The sequence below is a fragment of the Heptranchias perlo genome, chromosome 10 (genome assembly GCF_035084215.1).
Source record: "Heptranchias perlo isolate sHepPer1 chromosome 10, sHepPer1.hap1, whole genome shotgun sequence".
Classification (NCBI taxonomy): Eukaryota; Metazoa; Chordata; class Chondrichthyes; order Hexanchiformes; family Hexanchidae; genus Heptranchias; species Heptranchias perlo.
This window is the reverse complement of record NC_090334.1, coordinates 29,738,453-29,757,545: the sequence shown is the minus strand read 5'-3', so window position 1 is coordinate 29,757,545 and position 19,093 is coordinate 29,738,453. Positions and strand designations below refer to the sequence as shown.

General features: G+C 45.2%; 1 protein-coding gene across 1 annotated transcript in view; it reads left to right on the top strand.

The window, feature by feature from the left end:
* The first annotated feature begins 1,733 nt into the window (after positions 1-1,733).
* The window catches only part of stxbp6 (syntaxin binding protein 6 (amisyn)), a 357,348-nt gene continuing 339,988 nt past the window's right edge, over positions 1,734-19,093 (top strand). The window contains exon 1 of the mRNA XM_067990993.1: positions 1,734-1,958. The gene's annotated coding sequence lies outside the window, so the exon portion shown is untranslated. The remainder of the gene's footprint in view (positions 1,959-19,093) is intronic.

Here is a 19,093-nt window from a genome sequence, read left to right as displayed (position 1 = left end):
ACCCATGTCCCTTTGCCATTTCAGATACCCAAGAACTAGAACCTGCCCAGTCAGAGGAGACAGAGGAAGATGACAGTGATGATGAAGACACACCATCATTCAATCTTACACACGCAGCCACCAGCTCAGAGACTGACACTGTGCGTAGTTTAGAAGCTAGGATAGAGGAGGGATCTGCACTTGGTGAGTCACCGGGCACAATTGTGCAGGAGCTGAGGCGGGGGGGAACGGATACCGCAGGTGCCAGCTCGCCGGACGGTGAGGTCGCACGCTAGTTCTGCTGCAGAGGAGTCAGATGATGACTTTGATGGGCCAGGCTACTGAAGAAGGCTGATGGGTGTACACAACCAAATGCTTGGTGCACTGGAAAGCCTGCCAGAAAGCCTGCGCACAATGTCAAGGGGCATAGAGGAGTCCAGCTCCAACTTGGCACAGGGCTTTGCGCAAAGCTTGGAGCCCATCCTTTCCCACATGGAACGGGTGGCCACCTCCATAAGCACACCTGTGGAACCCACCACAGCGTCTGATGACCGTGCTTCCATTGTAGCACAAACATCTGCCATCAAAGGTCTGACAGCTGCACAAATAGTTAACAAGCACTTGCTGTGGTGATGTAAGGAAAGGGTGAATGCTTTATATTAACTTTAGCTTTTAAGTTAGTTTCTGTTAGCAATGTTCAGTTAGTAAAAGGGATTCCAGTCAATAGGGAGATTCAGCAGAGGCCACAAACTGCCTTTGTTAACTCATGAGCTACTATAGATCTCTCAGCAGTGAGATATCTATGGACATGTTTTGACCATCAAGTCCAGAAGCTATAGATTCAGATAGTGACTCCTCCAAGGGCAGCTGTGTAACGTCCCTGTAGAGGGCCTTTGTTCTTTGTAACTGTCTCCAGTTAAATGACTTGATTGATAGTTCAGTCAAGGTCAAGGCCTGGGCAGTGATTGTTGTTAAAACTGAAGATATTGTAGCTAACTGGATGAAGTAATGTAGAAACATGCAGATTCTCACGTAGGCAGAGTGAAAGAAAGGTTAAAAAGGTGGGTGTTAGAATAGATACTTCAGAATTCGATATGGTCTGATCAGTCATTCCCCTCGAACTCGAGAACTGTAATGTGTGAATTTTCCCATAATTCGTATTATCGTAAGTATGCCCTTAAATATGTATAATTATTATTAATGATAGTTATCATTGTATGCTTAATTCCTATGAAGGCCAAGAAATGCTATTGAACCCTATTATCTTGAAGAATTACTTATAAACTTATAAGAACGTCCATTCCGTAACAGTGACTTGCCATTCAACACTGAAAACAATTCTACTTTCTTATACTACAGTTTGACCCTCTCCTAAGTCATGAGATTCCAGTTAGGAAACCTGGCAAAAAATGTTTTTAAAAACTTAAAGGAACTAAAGTAGAAAATTTTAAGGAAAAGTTGAAAGCGTATGCAATCGAAAAAGTGTGTGAACAAAGCAAAGTCAGCAACCTCACACATTTTTATTCTTTTCCAACTTGTCTATGGTGCAGCACATGCTAAAAATGAATTTACTTTTTGCTGCAGTTTCATTGCACACCAGCAGATGACAGCTTCACAGCTTTGCCTCTGTTAGCATTCAGCCTTTGGCTGACCTTGTGTTATTTCCACTATCAGAAAAATAAACATAGACAAGAGTTTTTAAATTGAGCAACCAAGTCTAGATATATCATTCAGACGAGAAATCGGGTTTAAACGTAATGGCCTGGATATTGGGCTCAGCCCTTTTTTGGGCGCAGAACAGTCGGCCCGCTGGGAGCGTGAGCCAGAAGCGAGATGCCCGAGGCTTGACCGAAATTGGACCTCGGGCTTCATCGCCATAATTCCGAGGAGCTGCGGACACCAATCGGGCATCCAGAAGCAGCTCACAGGACTGCCGAGCACCAATTTGGAACGGCTATCTTGCCGGCAGCAGCCCTCAGGTAGGTCACTGGGGGGTGGGGAGGGGAGAATGGGAGGGAACGAGGGCCGGCCGATTGTGGTCCACGGTAATATTGTGGAGCTCCCGGAAAGAGCACTTCTGCTCCTCTGGGCTCCACATTGAGGTACATTTAAAAAGAAATCTTTACGGTGGCGACCACCAGCAGATCCCTTCAAGGACAAACTGGTTAGCTCCACTCAGGGCTGACAAATTTCCGGGAAAGGTTCTGAAACTGGCGTTAGACCTCTCATTAATATATGCAAGGGGCCTAACTCTTGTTTTAGGCAGCCGCCAGGGACACCCGAATATTGCCTGACCCAATATGGATTTGGTGTGAAGATGTGCTGAATCCTTTTATTTTGTTACTACTTCATTGAGTTCAAATTTGCCGTCAATCCCTTTTACTTCATTTGGGATTGTTGCACACAAATACAGTTGGCTTGTGGTCAGATGCCAAGCCTGACCCCATCTGTTCTCCTGGAGCCCCTGGTAACTAAGGGTATTTCTGGTGGTTTTTGGACCTTGAGCTCCAACTTCCATAATTCCCTATCATCATACCTTCTAATTCTCTTGTACCATGCCACTATTTCAATAATAAATCAGATTCAAATCCATTGAAAATAACACACTTGCAGAAATTTCCAAGTGTACTACATCAATCACTATGGAAAAGGCAGCACAACTGTAATATTTCAATGGCTTGAAAATTAGTCAGATCTCTGATCACCATAGGTTTTCATAGCACCCTGCAAAAAATGCCAGCCCTTTAAAGCTCTATCCACTAGGAGGAGCTGAAGATTCTTGTATTGTCCTGAAGTGTGAGTGCTGAGGGGATTAGTGCATAGGTATAGTAAGGAGATTTTTAAATGACAGCATTCATGGTATTCATACTGTTACGGGCAGTTCTGTACAAAAGTGATTTCTAATTTGATATCAAACAACTGTCTATTTTATTAATTTGTGATTTTAAATCATGAATGTCTTTTCATTAATTGTTCCAATAACCTTTATAGATTTCTTACAGTCAAACTTTTGCATTGTCAAAAGTTCCACAGTATTGTTGAAACAGATAAACCATGTTTGAATCACAGCTTTGCCTGCTGCTATTTTTGAACATTCTGGTGAACAATATGAGTTTATGTCCTTATAAAGAGACCATGAAATTTAGTTGATTTATGTAATGAATTGCTGCAATAAGCATCTTGAAACACCAGCAATAAACAACAAGTTAGGAGCTAAATCATGGAACACGCTGTGAACACTAAATAAAGTCAACTTAGCTAAAAATTAGTGAACAAAATCAGATAATTTAAATAGCTTTTATTAGCGTTGCTCTGTTGATCTTGGAAATTGTCAATTTTGCCTTTCGAGAATATGTTTAGATAATCTTAGGGTGGTATTGCACATATAGGAAAGCTCTGAACCATTGTTGCAGGAACTGAGTGAAGAACATCAGTCTGACAATAATTCATTCTAAACATCATTAGAAAGTGGTTACCTTTCTGAAGTAGCTAACAAATGATTCATTGAGCAATCAATAGAGTTCTTGATCATGGAAACATTCTCCAGAGGAAGCAATCCTAGTCTCTTCAACTTCTCATAGTAACATAGAATTACATAAAATTTTACAGCACAGAAACAGACCATTTGGCCCAACAGGTCCATGCTGGTGTTTTTGCTCCACACAGGCCTGCTCCCACCTTACTCCAGAACTAGCTGCGCCTCTAGCCAAGCTGTTCCAGTACAGCTACAACACTGGCATCTACCCGACAATGTGGAAAATTGCCCAGGTATGTCCTGTCCACAAAAAGCAGGACAAATCCAATCCGGCCAATTACCGCCCCATCAGTCTACTCTCAATCATCAGCAAAGTGATGGAAGGTGTCGTCGACAGTGCTATCAAGCGGCACTTACTCACCAATAACCTGCTCACCGATGCTCAGTTTGGGTTCCGCCAGGACCACTCGGCTCCAGACCTCATTACAGCCTTGGTCCAAACATGGGCAAAAGAGCTGAATTCCAGAGGTGAGGTGAGAGTGACTGCCCTTGACATCAAGGCAGCATTTGACCGAGTGTGGCACCAAGGAGCCCCAGTAAAATTGAAGTCCATGGGAATCAAGGGGAAAACTCTCCAGTGGCTGGAGTCATACCTAGCACAAAGGAAGATGGTAGTGGTTGTTGGAGGCCAATCATCTCAGCCCCAGGGCATTGCTGCAGGAGTTCCTCAGGGCAGTGTCCTAGGCCCAACCATCTTCAGCTGCTTCATCAATGACCTTCCCTCCATCATAAGGTCAGAAATGGGGATGTTCGCTGATGACTGCACAGTGTTCAGTTCCATTCGCAACCCCTCAGATAATGAAGCAGTCCGAGCCCGCATGCAGCAAAACCTGGACAACATCCAGGCTTGGGCTCATAAGTGGCAAGTAACATTCGCGCCAGATAAGTGCCAGGCAATGACCATCTCCAACAAGAGAGAGTCCAACCACCTCCCCTTGACATTCAACGGCATTACCATCGACGAATCCCCCACCATCAACATCCTGGGGGTCACCATTGACCAGAAACTGAACTGGACCAGCCATATAAATACTGTGGCTACGAGAGCAGGTCAGAGGCTGGGTATTCTGCGGCGAGTGACTCACCTCCTGACTCCCCAAAGCCTTTCCACCATCTACAAGGCACAAGTCAGGAGTGTGATGGAATACTCTCCACTTGCCTGGATGAGTGCAGCTCCAACAACACTCAAGAAGCTCGACACCATCCAAGATAAAGTAGCCCGCTTGATTGGCACCCCATCCACCACCCTAAACATTCACTCCCTTCACCACCGGCGCACAGTGGCTGCAGTGTGTACCATCCACAGGATGCACTGCAGCAACTCGCCAAGGCTTCTTCGACAGCACCTCCCAAACCCGCGACCTCTACCACCTAGAAGGACAAGAGCAGCAGGCGCATGGGAACAACACCACCTGCACGTTCCCCTCCAAGTCACACACCATCCCAACTTGGAAATATATCGCCGTTCCTTCATTGTCGCTGGGTCAAAATTCTGGAACTCCCTTCCTAACAGCACTGTGGGAGAACCGTCACCACACGGACTGCATCGGTTCAAGAAGGCGGCTCACCACCACCTTCTCGAGGGCAATTAGGGATGGGCAATAAATGCCGGCCTCGCCAGTGACGCCCACATCCCATGAACGAATAAAAAAAAATAAAAAATAAAAATCCCACCCTATCAACATATCCTTCTGTTCCTTTCTCCCTTATATACTTATCTAGCTTTCCCTTAAATGTATTTATACTATTTGCTTCAACCATTCCATGTGGTAGAAATTTCCACTCTGAGTAAAGACATTTCTCCTGAACTCCTTATCGGATTTAATAGTGACTATCTTATATTTATCGCCTCTGGTTTTGGACTTCCTTACAAGTGCAAACATCTTCTCTATGTCTGCCCTATCAAACTCCTTCATAATTTTAAAGACCTCTATCAGGTTACCTTTCAGACTTCTCTTTTCCAGAGAAAAGAACCCAGCCCGTTCAGTCTTTCCTGATAGTTGTACACTCTCAGTTCTGATAACATTAGAAACATACTTGTAAATCTTTTTTGCACTTTCTCCAGTGTTTCTATATCTTTTTTGTAATATGGAGACTAGAACTATGCACAATACTCTAAGTAAGCAAGTCTAACCAAGTTCAAATGCTTTAAGGCAAGCATCAATTTGGTTGCTGTGTTCTGCATTGCCTCAATACTTGGATATCCTAGCTGTGATATGAGTAAACAGTTCTCCAGTGCCTTGAACAGACTCGTTATCACCTCTTGGAATTTGTGCTGTTTCCCTATGGATTTACATCCCGAGATCCGATTAACTTCCTTACAGCTGCCACATTTGGAGCTGCTGTTTTCAGTGAGCTACTCACCAATAACACCAGGTCCCTCTCCTGTGTTGTGTCTTTTATCAGTGAGTCCTTTTATTTACACTCCTTTCCCTAGTCTCATTGACTTTAATTTTTCCACATTTAATGCCATTTGCCACTAATCAGCTCACTTTCCAGCCCTAACCAGATCCCTTTGTATTTGGTTTGCCTCTTCCCTATTGTTTGAAGTTCCCCTCCTCCCCCCACCGCTGCAATTTAATGTCATCTGCAAATTTAGCTTTACTTCTGTCCCTAGCTCCAATTCATTTCTAGACACAATGTAAACAACAATGACCTCATCAATGATCCCATAACATCCCGCTAGTGACCCCTTGCCACGTTGACGAGGTTCCATCAGAACAATCTCCCTTTGCTTTCTCTGGTTTGGCCAATTTTCAGTTCAGTTAGAAGCCTACCTTTATTTATGCCTTCTACCTTGTAAACTAATCGTTTGTATGGTATAGTAGCAAAAGCCATGCTGAAACCTAATATATCACATCCACGGAATTACCATTGTCAACAAGGTCTATCGTTTCTTCAAGAATTCCAGTAAATTTGTTAGGCAAGACCTCCCTCCCATAAATCTATTGCTGACACCCTCTTACCATGCCATATCTATGCCTTCTAATACTTTGCGCAAAACAGATGTTAGGCTTGTAGTTTGCTGGTTGTTTCCATGCCCTTTTTAAAAGATTGGTGTGATGCTTGCTATTTTCCAATGCTTGGGCGCTTCTCCCGTTTCTAATGACTCTCTAAAGATAATGGCAATGCAGAATTGATTTCGCTAGCCATTACTTTAAGTACCCTTGTGTGAAGTCGACCTGAGCCTGGAGCCTTGTCTTCCGTTAACTTCCTCAGCCTATTAGTGACCACCTTATTTGAAATTTCTATTTCTTTAATACTTCCTTCCTCCCCTCGTCAGTTCAGTTGTGTGACACAGTGCATCCGAATAGATACCAAGGATATGTGAAGGGACACCAGATAGATTAGAAAGTCTAGTTACAAATACATTATTATTAGCTCGTTTTAAATTAATTAAATAAAACTTATCAAATATACTAATGGATCTGGTACAGGATTTTAAAAGATCTATTAATAAATCTCTATAAATGCAAAATTTGTAGATGAAAATCAGATAGGAAACATTTGAGTATGTTCTGTGTTTTTTCTTTAAATTGTGGGAGTTAGTTTTCTCTGTGTAAAATTTAGTGACTGCTGACAAAGAGCAGTTATGTCATTCCTTCCACTGTTAACATTAATTTCAGTTTTCCTCACAGTCCGAAATGCATTTAATGAGAGTAATGGAAAAAAGGGAGAAGAATTCTTATTAATATCAGTGACAAGCATGTAAAAGGCCTATATTAAGAAAAACTCCCTCTGTGGCATATATTGAAGAAAATGTTGTCATTCACAATAGAATAAGCTCTAAGGAAGAAGTGCAAGTTTTGTACGTATCAGTGTTAAATTGTTTTCCTAACAGAATGGGTTCAATGACAATTGTCAGTTGCATCATAGTGCAGCAGCAGCTAAGGAGAGGGTTACCCAAGATGGTATAGGAGGCAAGATAAACTACCCCAGGAAGTGGATGTACTGCACCAGTGTTATCTACCTATCCATGACATAATACCAGTGTATGATAACCTCTAGGATCCTCCCTCATGGCTATGACCAAGGTGTGCTGCTTTGTTGTTGAAGACTTGCAGGTACAGCTAGTTGCACTGCACTACCAGTGGCACTGAAGATCACCTCTGCCCTGAACTATTCTGCCACAGGCACCCACTAGGGACACTGCAGGTCAGTCACTGTGCCACCCGCTACTGCATTAAGCACATTACTGAAGCCATCTTTCACCATTTACCCACCTACATGGTGGTGAGAATGTGGAAATTGTGCCACATGGAGTGGTTCAGGTGAATCGTACAGGTGCATTTAAGGGGAATCTAGATAAGTACATGAGGAAGAAAGGAATAGAAGGATATGTTGATAGGGTTAGATGAAGTAAGGTTGGAGGAGGCTCATGTGGAGCATGAACACCGGCATAGACCTGTTGGGCTGAATGGCCTGTTTCTGTTGTGTAAAATTCTATGTAATGTAATTCTACATAGACTTCAACTGACTCCAACAGCAGACCAGGCACTCTAGGTAGAGAGATGGATGTTGGAGGTCCATTTCTTGTTCTAATCCCACTGAGCTCTACAATTGGACACTGGCCCGGAAATTCTGTGGGCCGGGACCTCGACAGTTAAACCGGGGTCATGCCCACAGGGGAGTTTAGGCAGAACACGAAACTGGCATAGCGCTGGCAGGCACCCATGCCACTACGGGCACATCTCCAATACCTACCTGTCACATGCAGACAAAAAATCCAGCACCTGCCTGCCATTGCAGGGAAGGTTGCCCAAGCCTCACCCCCAGACACCGTTGGTCCTTTACATTGAATTACATTGAAACTACAGCACAGAAACAGGCCATTCGGCCCAGCAGGTCTCTGCCAGCGTTTGTGCTCCACACGAGCCTCCTCCCTCCCTACTTCATCTAACCCTTCTATTCCTTTCTCCCTCATGTGCTTATGTAGCATCTATGCTATTTGCTTCAACTGTTCCTTGTGATAGCATGTTCCATATTCTTACTACTGTTTGGGTAAAGAAGTTTCTCCTGAATTCCCTATTGGATTTATTAATGGCTATTTTATATTTATGACCTCTAGTTTTGGACTCCCCCACAAGTGGAGATATTTTCTCTACATCTACCATATCAAACTGTATCATTATCTTAAAGACCTTTATTAGGTCACCCCTCAGCCTTCTCTTTTCCAGTGAATAAAGTACATAGACAATAAAGGAGAGGATGACAAAAGGGCTTGTTCAGCCTTTTCTGATAAGGATATCCTCTCAGTTCTGGTATCATTCTTGTGAGTCTTTTTTGCACCTTCTCGAATGCCTCTACATCCTTTCTATATTATGGAGACCAGAACTGTTCACAATACTCCAAGTGTGGTCTAACTAAGGTGCTGTACAAGTCTAATCTAACTTCTCTGCTTTTCAATTCTGTCCCTCTAGAAATGAACCCTAGTACATGTTTTGCCTTTTTTATGACCTGTTAACCTGCGCCACTACTTTTAGTGATTATTGTATCTGTACCCCTAGATCCCTTTGCTCCTCTATCCTGTTTAGACTCTTATTATCCAAGCAGTATGTGGCCTCCTTATTCTTCCTACCAAAATGCACCACCTCACACTCATCTATATTGAAATTCATTTGCCAATTACACGCCCATTCTGCAAGTTTATTAATGTCCTCTTGCATTTTGATGCATTCTTCCTTTGTATTAACTACCTCTTCTAATTTGGTGTCGTCCGCAAATTTTGAAATTGTACTTCTGATTCTCGAATCCAAATTGTTAATGTAAATTGTGAACAACAATGGTCCCAGCACCGATCCCTGTAGTACACCACTTTTGTCTGTCTGAGTAGCTACCCTTAACCCCTACTCTCTGTTTTCTGTTTTGCAGCCAGCTTGCTATCCATTCTGCTACCTGACCCCTGACTTCACATGCTCTGACCTTAGCCATGAGTCTACAGTGTGGTACCTTATCGAAGGCCTTTTGAAAATCCAAATACATTACATCCACTGCATTACCTTTGCTACTTTTTCTGTTACTTCTTCAAAGAATTCAATAAGGTTGGTCAAGCATAACTTTCCCTTCTGAAATCCGTGCTGACTATTCTTTATTATATTTTCATTCTCTTGGTGTCTTTCTTTTACATCTTTGAGTAAAGATTCCATTATCTTTCCTACCACTGATGTTAAGCTAACTGGTCTATAGTTCCCTGGATTTGTTCTATCTGCCTTGTTAAATATAGCCATGATGTGGAGATGCCGGTGATGGACTGGGGTGGACAAATGTAAGGAATCTTACAACACCAGGTTATAGTCCAACAAATTTATTTTAAAATCACAAGCTTTCGGAGATTATCTCCTTCGTCAGATGAATGAATGAAAAGGTTCTCAAATCGCATATCTTATACTATGTTGGGACAGCATCACACCAATCAAAAGGTGTCGTTGTTATTCAAACAGGCCAGTCACGGAGAACAGCACGTCCCAGTACACTCGATATACATTGTGTCTTTTACACAGGCAGGCAGAAAGAAACTCAAAATGGCAGAGAGAGAGAGAGAGAGAATTTTAAAAAACATATAAATTTTTTCCCCCTTTTTGCTGGTGGGGTTACGTGTAGCGTGACATGAACCCAAGATCCCGGTTGAGGCCGTCCTCATGGGTGCGGAACTTGGCTATCAACTTCTGCTCGACGATTTTGCGTTGTCGTGTGTCTCGAAGGCCGCCTTGGAGAACGCTTACCCGAAGATCGGTGGCTGAATGTCCTTGACTGCTAAAGTGTTCCCCGACTGGGAGGGAACCCTCCTGTTTGGCGATTGTTGCGCGGTGTCCGTTCATCCGTTGTCGCAGCGTCTGCATGGTCTCGCCAATGTACCATGCTCCGGGGCATCCTTTCCTGCAACGTATGAGGTAAACAACGTTGGCCGAGTCACAGGAGTATGAACCATGTACCTGGTGGGTGGTGTCCTCTCGTGTGATGGTGGTATCCGTGTCGATGATCTGGCAAGTCTTGCAGAGGTTGCCGTGGCAGGGTTGTGTGGTGTCGTGGACACTGTTCTCCTGAAAACTGGGTAACTTGCTGCGAACGATGGTCTGTTTGAGGTTGGGTGGCTGTTTGAAGGCGAGCAGTGGAGGCGTGGGGATGGCCTTAGCGAGGTGTTCGTCGTCATCGATGACATGTTGAAGGCTGCGGAGAACATGGTGTAGTTTCTCCGCTCCAGGGAAGTACTGGACGACGAAGGGTACTCTGTTGGTTGCGTCCCGTGTTTGTCTTCTGAGGAGGTCTATGCGATTCTTCGCTGTGGCCCGTCGGAACTGTCGATCGACAAGTCGAGCGTCATATCCCGTTCTTACGAGGGCGTCTTTCAGCGTCTGTAGGTGTCCATCGCGTTCCTCCTCGTCTGAGCAGATCCTGTGTATTCGTAGGGCCTGTCCATAGGGGATGGACAGGCCCTACGAATACACAGGATCTGCTAATGTTATTCCTATATTGTTAAATATAGGAATAACATTAGCTGTCCGCCAGTCCTCTGGCACTATTCCCTTTTCTAGTGAATTATAATACATATGTACTAGTGCCTCTGCCATCTCCTCCCTACCTTCTTTTAATATTTGTGGCTGCAATCCATCCGGACCAGGGGTTTTATTGTCCCTTAGTTTGATTAGTTTAGCAATTATCTCCCCCTTTTCTGTCTTAAATGTTTTAATAGCTTTTTCGACCTCTTCTTCTAATGTCCTGCCCACCATGTTCGTCTCCCTGGTAAATACGGAGACAAGGTAACTATTCAATATATCTGCCATTTTGCTGTCGTTACCTGTGAGGTTATCTTGTGCATCCCTTAGTGGCCCTATCCCTATTCTGATTTTTCTTTTGTTATCACGTGTCTGTAGAATACTTTACTACATCTTTTTATATTCCTTGATAATTTAATCTCATAATTCTTCTTTGCTTTCCTAATTGTTTTTTTGACTTCTTCCCTGACCTCTTTGTATTCCCTTTTGTCATCTTCTCCTTTATTGTCTATGTACTTAGTGTATGCCTTTTTCTTTAGTTTTAATTTCACCCATATCTCTTTATTCATCCATGGTGTTTCATTATTGGCTAGTTTGTTCTTGCTTTTTAGAGGAATATATTTCTCCTGAACTCTATTGATCATCGTTTTAAATATTTCCCACTGCTGTTCTATTTCTTTGTCAAAATGTTTTTCTAGTTTACCTGCCCTAGCTCTACTCTCATTCCCTCAAAATTAGCTTTTTTCCAATCTATTACTTTGGTCTTTGTCTTACTCATGCCTTTCTCAATCATTATTTAAAATCTTATTATGTTATGATTGCTACTGCCTAGATGTTCCCCTATGCTTCTCTTATCTGTTCTGATTCATTTCTCATTACTACATCTAGCAGTGATTCCTCTCTGGTTGGGCTTCTCACATACTGGGTAAGAAAGGAGTCATGTGCACACTGTAAAAACTCCATTACCTTTTCTCCTTTCCCTACTTCTTCTTACCTCTTATTTGAGGATAGCTGAAATCTCCCATGATTATTATTCAATGTTTTTTACTAATTTCAGAGATTTGTCTAGATATTTCATCCTCCACTTCCCTTCCATTATTAGGTTGTCTGTAGAATATACCTATTAACGTGATTCATCCCTTCTTATCCTTTGTCTCAATCCATATGGATTCTGTTTCTATCTTAATGTTATTTATGTCCCTTTTTTCGACTGCCATTATGTCATCTCTAATTAGTACAGTTACCCGACCCCCCCTTCCTTCCTTTCCTATCCTTTCTAAATACATTATATCCTGCAATATTTAACTGCCAGTCCTGTTCCTTATGTAACCATGTTTTAGTTATCCCTACCACATCTAGCTCCTCGCTATGAATTATTGCCTCCAGTTCCCCCGTTTTGTTTCCGATGCTGTGCATATTGCTGCTCAGGCAATTTAATTTGTTTTTAGCAATTGTTCCCCTCCTTTGTTTTTAACGGTCATTTTGTACTTATGTTCTATAGCTGTATTTGTTCTCTGACCGTTTATGTTACCCTTATTCCTTACCTTGGTCTGACCTATACTCTCATTTCCTATTTATTCTTTCTTCAGATTTATGTTCTTTTCCCCAGCTCCCTCCCCCCATCTTACTAGTTCAAAGTCCTATTGACAGCCTTATTTATCCTTTCCATCAGGACACTGATCCCATTCCGTTTCAGGTGGAGCCAGTCCCAACAGTACAGCCCCTTCCTGTCTCAGTGTCCAATGAAATGGAATCTTTCTTTCCCACACCAGCCTTTCAGGCACACATTCACCTTCTTGATTTGTCAATTAGCATGTGGCTCAGGTAGTAATCCCAAAATTACCACCCCTGAGGTCCTGCTTTTTAATTTAGTTCCTAACTTCTGATATTGTCTTAGCAGGACTTCCTCCCTTTTCTTCCATATGTCATTGGTCCCAACATGGACCACGACAATTGGATCATTCCTTTCCGTTTCCAAGTTCCTCTCCAGTTGCTCCAAGATATCTTTTACCCTTGCACCAGGTGGGCAACACACCCTCCTGGACTCTTGGTCGGGGATGCAGAGGACACTATCTATCCCACTAAATATCGAATCCAGGTAGAAAAAAATATTTTTTGAGGCTCCAGTCCATATCCCCGGTAGTGATCCCTCCCCCGCGACTCACCCCCCCCACCCCCCCACCAAAAGTTGGCCCACGTGGAGGCCAGTGTGCCTCATCTCTCCCAGTGAAACAACCTCCAGTCCTACCCCGAGTCCCAACAAGAGCTCCCAGCATAGGGAGCGTCTGACCCTGGGGCTGCCCCCTGACATCACTGGCCTCCTAAGGAGTAGGCAGGGGTTTTTCGCTTTACAAGGCTAACTGGGAAAATCCCAGAAATGGTGGTAACTTGTGGCCTATTAAATGAGGTAAGCAGCAAACAGCAAGAACTGTCTCCACACAAGGTACCTGCAGGCTGTATGTTCACACACTCTCAGAAAGTGGTTGCTGGCCTGGGCTCTGGGGTGACACACATCTTCTCTCATATTACTTTATCCAACATATGTCCCTTTTTTTATCTGTTTGCAGGAAAAGGTGATACATAACAGGCACCAGCCATACAGACAGCTAACTTGCAACCCGTAACTTCTTATTAGGAGAGGGCCCTGGAGATCTTGGGCAAAGAGGCAATGGGGAAATATGAGTTTGGAGGCCTCTCCCAAGTTTATGACTGACATCATCCCTTGATTTCTCAATCTTTACCTCCTTACTTAATCACTCATTCAATCTGTCATATATAAGTATACACAGCAGCATTGAGAGATAGCATACTAGAATGTCTTGCCATGTAAACCCATTTTCAAGGAGAGTCACAGCCAATATTGTAAAATCTGTTCTGCATCTATCAGTCTGGCTGGCTGTCGGGTGTGAAATCTGTTGAAAAAATGTAAAAGACGGCCTGCCATCACAACAGTCATGACGTGCGGCAAACACTTACTTCCATGTTTCCCATCAGAAAATCCTCCCTCCACACTTCCTGGTTCTGAGTTAGTGTCCAGGCCAAGGTCTCTAGAGTGCCAGTCATAGCACTTGTCGCTCCCCGAACCCCCTCATCCAAACCTTGATCACTCCCGGACCCCCCACCATCCAAACCCAATTTTGTATCTGTGTTCACAGTAGAAGACAGAAAAAGCATTCCACAAATAGTGGGGAACCAAGGGGCTAATGAGAGGGAGGAACTTAAAATAATTATTATCAGTAGAGAAAAAGTACTTGAGATATTAATGGAACTAAAAGCCAATAAATCCCCTGGACCTGATGGCCTACATCCAAGGGTTCTAAAACAGCTGGCTCCAGAGATAGTGGATGCATTGGTTATGATCATCCAAAATTCCCTAGCATCTAGAACGGTCCCAGCAGATTGGAAGGTAGAAAATGTAACCCCACTATTAAAGAAAGGAGGGAAAAAGAAAAAACAGGGAACTACAGGCCAATTAGCCTGACATCAGTTGTCGGGAAAATGCTGGAATACATTATTAAGGAAGTGGTAACAGGGCACTTAGAAAATCATAACATGATTAGGCAGAGTCGACATGGTTTTATGAAAGGGAAATTGTGTTTGACAAATTTATTAGAGTTTTTTGAGGATGTAACTAGCAGGGTAGATAAAAGGGAACATGTGGATGTAGTATATTTGGATTTTCAAAAGGCATTCGATAAGGTACCACATAAAAGGTTGTTACGCAAGATAAGGGTTCATGGAGTTGGGGGTAATATATCGTCATGGATAGAGGATTGGCTAACGGACAGAAAACAGAGAGTAAGAATAAACGGGTCATTTTCAGGTTGGCAGGCTGTAACTAGTGGGGTGCCACAAGGATCGGTGCTTGGGCCTCAACTATTTACAATCTATATTCATGACTTAGATGAAGGGACCGAATGTAATGTATCCAAGTTTGCTGACGATACAAAACTAGGTGGGAAAGTAAGCAGTGAGGGGGATACAAAGGCCTTGATTTTAGGAGGGAGGCGGGTTGGCAGCGGGGGGACAACGCGCCCAGTGAATTCGGGGTGTTCCACACGCGATCGCAGCCTAATTGAAGGCACTTACCTTGGCTTCCGTTCCCATCCTAGACCTGTGCAGCGGGCGCACTGCGCAGCCGCATCATAGGCTGTCAGCGGGAGGAGCCCTATTTAAAGGGGCAGTCCTCCAATGCTCCTCCTGCATCAAACAACCAATTTTGGATCATGGAGCAGGCCAGAGGCAAGGCTGCTCCAAGGTTCTCTGACTCCTCACTCCAGGTGCTGCTCAATGGGGTGAGGAGGAGGAGGGAAACATTTTTCCCAGCGGACGGGAGGAAGTGGCCTCGCTCTGCCACCAAGAAGGTCTGACTCGAGGTGGCAGAGGAGGCCGCCAGCAGCAGTAACATCTCCCGAACCTGGGTCCAGTGCAGGAAGCGCTTTAATGACTTAACCAGGTCAGCCAAAATGAGTATACTTACGCATTCTCGCACACTCCGTCTTCCACATCACCTCCACCACCACACAACTCCTTCTGCACTGCCACCACAACGTTCTCGCATCACTCTTCACATCCACTCAGCCATCATCCTCACCTTGCCTGCACTTACTCACCGCCCCAGTTCCCATTCGAACACTACCACGCAACCCAATCCTCATACAATCTCATGGCCACGTCTCACACGCACCCTCCCGTGCATCTCCCTCATGGTCACCCCACCCACATCAATGCATGCAGCGGGTCACTATGCAACTCGCTTCTCTGTGTTTTGCCTTGATAGGAGAAGAGATGCCAGAGGCCCAGGAGAGGGATGATGGCGAAAGGGGACATGGAAGTGGGGACGCCACTCAAAGCGCTTCCACGTCTCACCCGTTACCCCCCTCTCAACCAGTACCCGCAGTGCTGCCTCCTGTCCAGGTGCTCGAGTCTGCCCCTGCACAGGTGCAGGTGGAGCAGTCTTTGGAGGGGTCCTCACGGGCACCGAAACCCAGAGGGCGTCCATGCAAAGCATCTCATCGGTCAGGGCATGGACAAGAGCAACCTGCCACTACCTCTGCTGAAGCAACAGGGGTAGCACCACGTAGGGGTTCCCGTAAACGTAAGGTGAGGGTTTTGTGAGCACAAAGGGGATGCACAAGGGTGTTTGACGATTTGTCATATTTTTTATTTATGTTTGTTTTCTTCCTCATTCACAATAAATCTTATTATTATCACCACTACTGCCACGTCTTGCCCATTCTTGAACTGGCTTGTGGATTAAGTCCCTTTCATGAGGTTCACCATGAACACGGACACTTGATGCCACCCATTGGGTCATTCTACAATGGGTGTAGGTGTAGTTGCACCACTGTTTTGTGCAGGGGGAGGGGGAGGGGGCTGGTGTGGCCGCTCCTCTGTCCAGGGGATGAGGCCTGGACTCTTCACACAGTCTGCTGTTAGGAGAACCGTTCACATATCAGTGACTCCCTGGCCTCACAAGCAGCCAGGTGAGCCGCTATTCTGCCCATGGGTTGTTCCTCCTCCTCATGGGTGGGGCCTCCTCTAGCGGCACCCCTCTCTGTTGTGCCACGTACAACAGATGACTATAATGCGTCCCACCCTGTGTGGTGCGTATTGAAGCGCTCCCCTAGAACGATCAAAGCACCTAAAACGCATCTTGAGTAACCCTATAGCCTGCTCAATTGTAGACCTGGTAGCGATGTGGCTGTTGTTATATTGACACTGTGGCTCAGTGGTGGGGTTCCTCAGAGGTGTCCATAAGCCACGTGTACAGGGGGTATCCCTTGTCCCCGAGGAGCCAGCCCTTGCAGGTGTTGGGTGAGTGGAAGAGGGGCGGGACGTTGGACACCCTGTGGATGAAGGAATCGTGGCAGCTGCCAGGGTATCTGGCACACACGTGAAGGAATCTCTTGCTGGTGGTCACAGATGAGCTGAATTTTTTTTTATTCGTTCACGGGATGTGGGTGTTGCTGGCGAGGCCAGCATTTATTGCCCATCCCTAATTGCCCTCGAGAAGGTCGTGGTGAGCTGCCTTCTTGAACCGCTGCAGTCCGTGTGGTGACCGTTCTACCCACAGTGCTGTTCCGATGCTGGGTGGTCCGTCCGGTTTTATTTTTATTATGACTTTTCGTAGCGAGATTTTACAACTGAGTGGCTTGCTAGGCCATTTCAGAGGGCAATTAAGAATCAACCACATTGCTGTGGGTTTGGAGTCACATATAGGCCAGACCAGGTAAGGACGGCAGGTTTCCTTCCCTAAAGGACATGAGTGAACCAGATGGGTTTTTACGACAATCCGGTAGTTTCATGGCCATCATTACTGATACTAGTATTTTAATTCCAGATTTTTTAATTAATTGAATTTTAATTAATTAATTAATTTAATTAATTAATTGAATTTAAATTCACCAGCTGCCGTGGCGGGATTTGAACTAGCCCAGTAACATAACCACTATGCTACCGTACCCGTAATGTTGATGGAGTGATAGCCCTTCCTGTTGATGAACAGTCCTGGCTCGTGTGGAGGTGCCCGTATTGCTATATGGGTGCAATCGATTACACCCTGCACCCTTGGGAAGCCAGCCACAGCGTGGAATCCCACTGCCCTCTCCACCTGGCTGAGGTCATCCATGGGGAAGTTGATATAGTGCGAGGCTCTGCAGATCAAGCCGTCGGTGACCTGCCTTATGCATTTGTGTGCAGACGATTGAGAGACCCCAGTGATGTCCCCGGTGGCACCCTGGAAAGATCTGGAGGCAAAGAAGTTGAGGGCAGTGGTGACTTTGACAGCGACAGGTATGAAGATGGTGCTCGGTCCATCTGGGAGCAGCTCGTCATGAAGGAGGCTGCGGATGTCCGCGACTACCTGGCGAATGATTCTGAGCCTTCGTATGCACTGCTCCTCAGAGAGGTCCAGGAAGCTGAGCCTCGGTCTGTAGACCCTGTGGCGAGGGTAGTGCCTTCTGCGACGCATCTCTCTCTGCGTTTGCCCTCCCTCCTGCTGTGCAGGTGGATGTGTCATAGCTCTGTGTTGTGGAGCTCCAAGTGTCAGAGGTGGACGGCATGGTTGGCGAGGCTGGTGATGCTGTTTGTCCTCCAAGGAGGTCATGACTGCAGCTATGGCGGCCCCCATCTGGAAGATGTACGTTTGAGGGGGTCCACAAGGTAGGTAAATGTGTCTGCACACCGGGGTTGAGGTTCCAAGTTGATGAATTTTAGTGTTAGGAGGAGGGTGGTGGAGGCCAAACTTTGTCCAAAGTGAACCCTGCAATGAATGAGGGTCTCCCCCCCCCACCCCCACCTGTCAAATGGACCTTTGCAGCTCCCAGACTGGTGGCTGCAACATGTCCGTTTCAACTGGCAGTGTTTCCCCCAGTACGGGAAACAGTCTCAGTTGAGTTGAAAATCCCACCCCTCCTAAAATATCATGTCAATCAGGTCTCCAAACGACCTGATGTATCTACTTAATTGGTTTAAGTGGGATCCCGCCGGTAGGAGTCCCGCATGCAGGGGCTGCGCGCGCATCTAAGTGCGTCACTGGGGAACCCGGAAGTGGGTGGGTTGGAACCGGGCTCCGGACCCGCCCCAGGAATCCCCGATTTTCGGAGCCCCCCCCCGCCACAAACCGCTGGCTCAGATGTCCGAAAATCGAGCCCAAAGAGTCTGAAAAGGGATATAGACAGGTTAAGTGAGTGGGAGAGAAGGTGGCAGATTGAGTATAATGTGGGGAAATGTGAGGTTATTCGCTTTGATAGGAAGAATGGGAAAACAGAATATTTTTTAAATGGTGAGAAACTATTAAATGTTGGTGTCCAGAGAGACTTGGGTGTCCTAATACAAGAAACACAAAAAGTTAGCGTGCACGTACAGCAGGCAATTCGGAAAGCAAATGGCATGTTGGCCTTTATTGCAAGGGGGTTGGAATACAAGAGTAAGGAAGTCTTACTACAATTGTACAGGGCTTTGGTGAGACCTCACCTGGTGTACTGCATACAGTTCTGGTCTCCTTATCTAAGGAAGGATATACTTGCCTTAGAGGCGGTACAACAGAGGTTCACTAGATTAATTCCTGGGATGAGAGGGTTGT